At 34.1% G+C, this 5,234-nt stretch overlaps 1 long non-coding RNA gene across 1 annotated transcript; it reads left to right on the forward strand.

Moving 5' to 3' along the window:
- The first annotated feature begins 3,588 nt into the window (after positions 1-3,588).
- On the forward strand, positions 3,589-4,949 carry LOC141653636 (uncharacterized). The gene is made up of 2 exons (XR_012547476.1): positions 3,589-3,908; positions 4,457-4,949. It is a non-coding gene; the product is annotated as an uncharacterized LOC141653636 (long non-coding RNA).
- Positions 4,950-5,234: the final 285 nt, after the last annotated feature.

The following is a 5,234-nucleotide window of genomic DNA, read 5'->3' on the forward strand; positions in this document are numbered from 1 at the left end:
TAATAACTGAAAGAACTACTAAGCATGAGTGACAGCAGCAACTTGCTAAACAACGTGATGACTCAGTTCCCTTCCATGTCCAACAAGCAACATATCAACCAACACCTGCTAAACCAACTACTCACCATCCCCGAGTGGATCACCACAATTTTCAAAACAATAACAGGGTCAGTTCACTTCATAATCAAGATAACAAAGATAACAAACTACATCCAAGCCAATAAACACACATTCCTCCAAACTCCATATGTAATCAGTAACCGACTACACACCGAAGTGTGTAGCCCTGTAAGGCTCTCATCGCAACAGGAGACCTTCACCACTAGTGGGGGACTGCAGCCTTGCCCACCTAAGCCCCGCTCATTGCAACGAGCGAATAACCCATGTCCATTAATGTGCACATCTCCCTTATGACGGGAACCACAAGGGGCGAATCAAGGGCGTGAACCCATTCCCGAAGATGACTCCACTCAGCCGAGGGCACACCTCGCGAACCACAGACAATCAATCAACCAAGCTCACAATACCAATATAAACATGCCAAATCCAAGGTAACAATCTCAAAAATAAAAGTAATCATGCCGGTAGAACAATTATCATCTTACACTTAATTATACAGTCAACTGAGTAGGAAAACCCTACCTTTTTGCTATTCCATGAAGGTGCGTCCATCATGCAAGCCAAGCAAGACTCCATGAAGAATCCTACAAGTAGCAACCATATCCTATCACTAAACTATTCGAGATCTACTGAAAGATAACAACTAAACACAAACTCACCTTGAGACGCAACCCAATGCCGACGACGATGACAACCAGAATCGATGACTTCATGCATCGACTGTCTCCCTTACCGGATTAGTGTTCAAGACCATTTTACAAGTATAAGGTGAGATGAGTGAGATAAGAGGATGGGGGGGGGGAGATAAGAACGCCGAAAATGAATTGTGTTTATGACTCCGCGTTTTATAATAACGCGGTGACTAACGAGATACTCGGCCGAGTATGGACTTACTCGGCCGAGTACGCCCCACTCGGTCGAGTATCTTAACTACTCGGCCGAGTGGCCCCAGCTAGGTCGAGTAACAAGTCACATTAGTCAACTAATCTCTCCCTCTCTTGCTAAGGCTCTCCTTTGGTCAATAGGTCAGTCAACGGGTCCCTAACAGGGCGGGTATTACACTTTTATTGACTAGATGATAAGCACGCATACTATTGATTGAAAAAGAAGCATTTTCGGGGCTTACCGTCGATTGATTATCGATGGGTGCCCCGTAAGGAGGCTAGGTTTTTTTAGAGAAGAGAGGGAGAGAGATGGAGGTTGATCTTCTTTTTTTAGATATATCATTATTTTTGTTTTGATTATTCAAGTTCAATCGCAATCACCGTGTACATACATACTCGTTAATACACTATTTAAACCTCTCAAAATCTCATATGTATTTAATTTGTCGCAATATAATTTTTTCATTCCCACACTATACAAACTTATATCTTAGTAGTTTTTATTAAGTTTTGTTTAATTTAAATAAAACGACTTTTCCAAATATATTTTTCTTAGTGGATTTAATGGTTTAATTTTTATAATTTTCTCAAAATATTTTTTACGTAAATGAAAAACATTGTGATACACTCACTTTAATCATCTCTGCATATCAAAATATTTTAATAAATATAATGAAAATTATACTCAATTGAAAGCATTTTTCACAATGAACGTAATTATTTACTATTTAGAATTCTTATAAAAAAATTTTTATAAAACATTTATAATCAAATCATGGTAATTATTAAATGTAATTTTATAATAAAATTTATTAAACTATAATTATTATTTTGCTGAGATTTATATATCATTTATTATATTCATATTAAATGATTAGCTTAAATTAATGATTGTCATTAAGGCTGTATAGGACATGTGGCGCATCCACAACGTTTCAACCCAATTATATATATATATATATATATATATATATATATATATATATATATATATATATATATATATATATATATATATATATATATATATAGAGAGAGAGAGAGAGAGAGAGAGAGAGAGAGAGAGAGAGAGAGAGAGAGAGAGAGAGAGAGAGAGAGAGAGAGAGAGAGAGAGAGAGAATTAGGATCACATGAGTCCACCCTATCTTTTTGACTCCCGTGAGTCCACTTATGTATCACACGCTCTACACAAAAATATCACGATTTTTTTATGAATAAATTTTTTCTTTTATTTTTATTTTTTAAAGTCTAAGCTGTGATATTGTTTAGTATAACCTGTGATATTGTATCTGAGTCTGTGAGTCCAGTAAAAGAGCATCACAAGTTATACAAAATAATATTACACCTTACAATAAACAATACCACTGGTTGTACTAAACAATATCACGGGTTATACTATTCAATATCACACCACTGAACCTAACTCCGCCTTTCACTCTGCCTTTCACCATCTTCATTGTCAGTTATCTTGTCCACCAATCAAAACAGTATGAGTATCAGTTACAAACAAAAGATAGTTAAGACAACAAATATAGTAGCACACAAATAGAAAGGATCATTAGCCAAGCGAATGACTTATTATCCAAAAAACAATGCACGACAGAGTAGCCGGCATATTGCAATATCCCACTAATTTACATACCTAAACTCTTCTTTTTGGTTAACTTATAACGATTTTACAATTTTCTGTCCAAATTAAATTTTTAGTTACAAAAGACCGCATTGTCGTCACTAAGTAATATACTTGCATTTTGGTCACTCTTTTTGTTTTTCTTCTTCAGTTAAATATTTAACCATTGTTACATTTCAATATCACAACATATCCAGTGCTCTTGTTCAAGTTTAGTTCATTAATGAAGACTCAAAGCTTAGTTCGGTTCTTGTTTATGAACACTACTATATTGTTATTCAATTCGTGATATTCTTGTGTACAGCGAGTGATACATAAGTGAACTCATGGGACTCAAAAATATAGGTGGACTCACCAGATCTCTCTCTCTCTCTCTCTCTCTCTCTCTCTCTCTCTCTCTCTCTCTCTCTCTCTCTCTCTCTCTCTCTCTCTCTCTCTCTCTCTCTCTCTCTCTCTCTCTATATATATATATATATATATATATATATAAAAGCTCAATTATATTTTTAATAGTGATATCAAAAATTCAAAATATAACTTAAAAATTTAAAAGTTTGGAAAAAAAAATGCACATAATAAGCTCCATTAAACATGTTATGGTTGTACAATGCTTTGCTCTTGTACATCGAGTGGTATAATATACTCCTTGCTTAATATAATTGAAACAATCTAATTAGTTTAAATCATTTCTATAATTGTAATGTGTGAGGAGGATTTATTTAGAGAACTGTTTTCTAATCCATGTAGGATTATGCATAGCCATCCTATAATTAGCAACGTTGCATGAGAAATTGCACGGCTTGTCCATCATTCTAGCCAAACCCTCAAAATTAAATCATTAACTCGTCACAAATCTATAACTTAAAATAACAAAATTGTGCTTTGTAAACTAAACATAGCATGTACTAAATTAATAAGGAAAAATTATAAACTAGCATTAATAGGTGCCTTTTTACCACAATATATGTCATTCACAATCCAAAGTTTTTATAAAATCTTGACCTATAAAAGACTTACCTTGGAGGGGTAAAAAAGCTTTTATTTAGGTCAAGGTTATAATAATTATAATTATTTTTGTTGGGAGGTAGAAATTAAAATGGCCACCATGAACGTCGTATTGATGCTGGTGGCTTTGATGTGCTGCATTTTGATCAACTCTTCAAATGCATTGATTCACGTGGTTGGAGGAAAGGACGGATGGGAAATTCCTCCTAATTCTACATTTTATGCTGATTGGGCCAAGCCTCGTATTTTCGGTGTCCATGACAAACTAGGTAAATTATTAATGTATAGGGCACTTATTTGAGATTATTATATACAAAGTACATGTCATGTAATTACATCGAATAATTTAAAATGTGTCCTGTATCATTGGTCAAATTATATTATGATTGGTTCTAATATAACTGTGTAAGGTAAAACACAGTGAAGAATTTTAGCCAAGTGTCGAAGAAAAGGCTAAACATATGACTAATCTCAATTAATTTGTAGCCGAATACATGTCTGTTACACAAATGCACTTTAGTCTTATGGCCGTAGATTTTCGGATATGATATGTATGAGAGAAGAGTTGCAAATTCTCAACCAAAAACCGCTCAATTGATGAACAATTGTACTTTTTAAATCATTGGTTTAAACTAATCAGGTTATAAATATCACGATTTAACGATTATACGAACTAATCTAATTAACATCTCCCACGCATTTCTATGAGAACAGTCAAATTTAGTTATGTGAATATTTATAATAATACAAGCATAAATTGTTTTTGACAAGGTATAAAATATTATCTAGATTGCTAATATTTTTAATTTTGATGCAGTGTTTCCCTACAGAGTAGGAGCACATAATGTATTGCAAGTGTCAAAGGAAGATTTCAACAAATGCGGCAACGATCATGTAATTGAAATGTACTACAAAGGTCCAACCGTGATCAAACTCAATACGACTGGTGACTACTACTTTTACAGTGGCATTGGCACCCATTGCGAGATGGGCCAGAAACTCCACGTTGCGGTTGTGCCAGGCCCCGGCTTTTCCGGCCGTTGCACTCGCGCGTCTCTTAAGGACTTGCGCCCCTGCCCCCGCCCCAGCCTCTAAATTTACTTTGATATAATGCTTGTATCAATTGAGATGTATTTATCAATTAATAATAGGCTTAATGACTTGGTTGTATGCATACAATAATCTCAAACAAGATTCATTGTTGCCTTGGCTAGTGTCGTCTAAATTTTGGGCTTGGTTACTTGTTCATTTTTGGTTATGTTAATCATTTTGTGAATTGTGATAATCCAATTTATGGATTTACGTTTGGCTTCGTTGATCGCAGTACTTTGTCAGTTTGGTTCAAACTTTCTGGTCAAGTAAAAGATTATATTTCTAAGTTTTGCACTCCACTTTGTGTAAGACCATGCATCTTTTGTTTAAATGATAATGACAAGCATGTTAAAATTGGTCAACTTAACGAATTCATCAATATATTAAAAGATTTAGAACATATTTCAACTCTACTTATAAACAGAAATTGTTATAATATATAATACTTTTCCCTTATTAACTCTTGAAACTTATGTCAATTAATTAAGTTTTATGCATTAGAA

Source organism: Silene latifolia, chromosome 4 (genome assembly GCF_048544455.1).
Source record: "Silene latifolia isolate original U9 population chromosome 4, ASM4854445v1, whole genome shotgun sequence".
In the NCBI taxonomy this organism is placed as follows: domain Eukaryota; kingdom Viridiplantae; phylum Streptophyta; class Magnoliopsida; order Caryophyllales; family Caryophyllaceae; genus Silene; species Silene latifolia.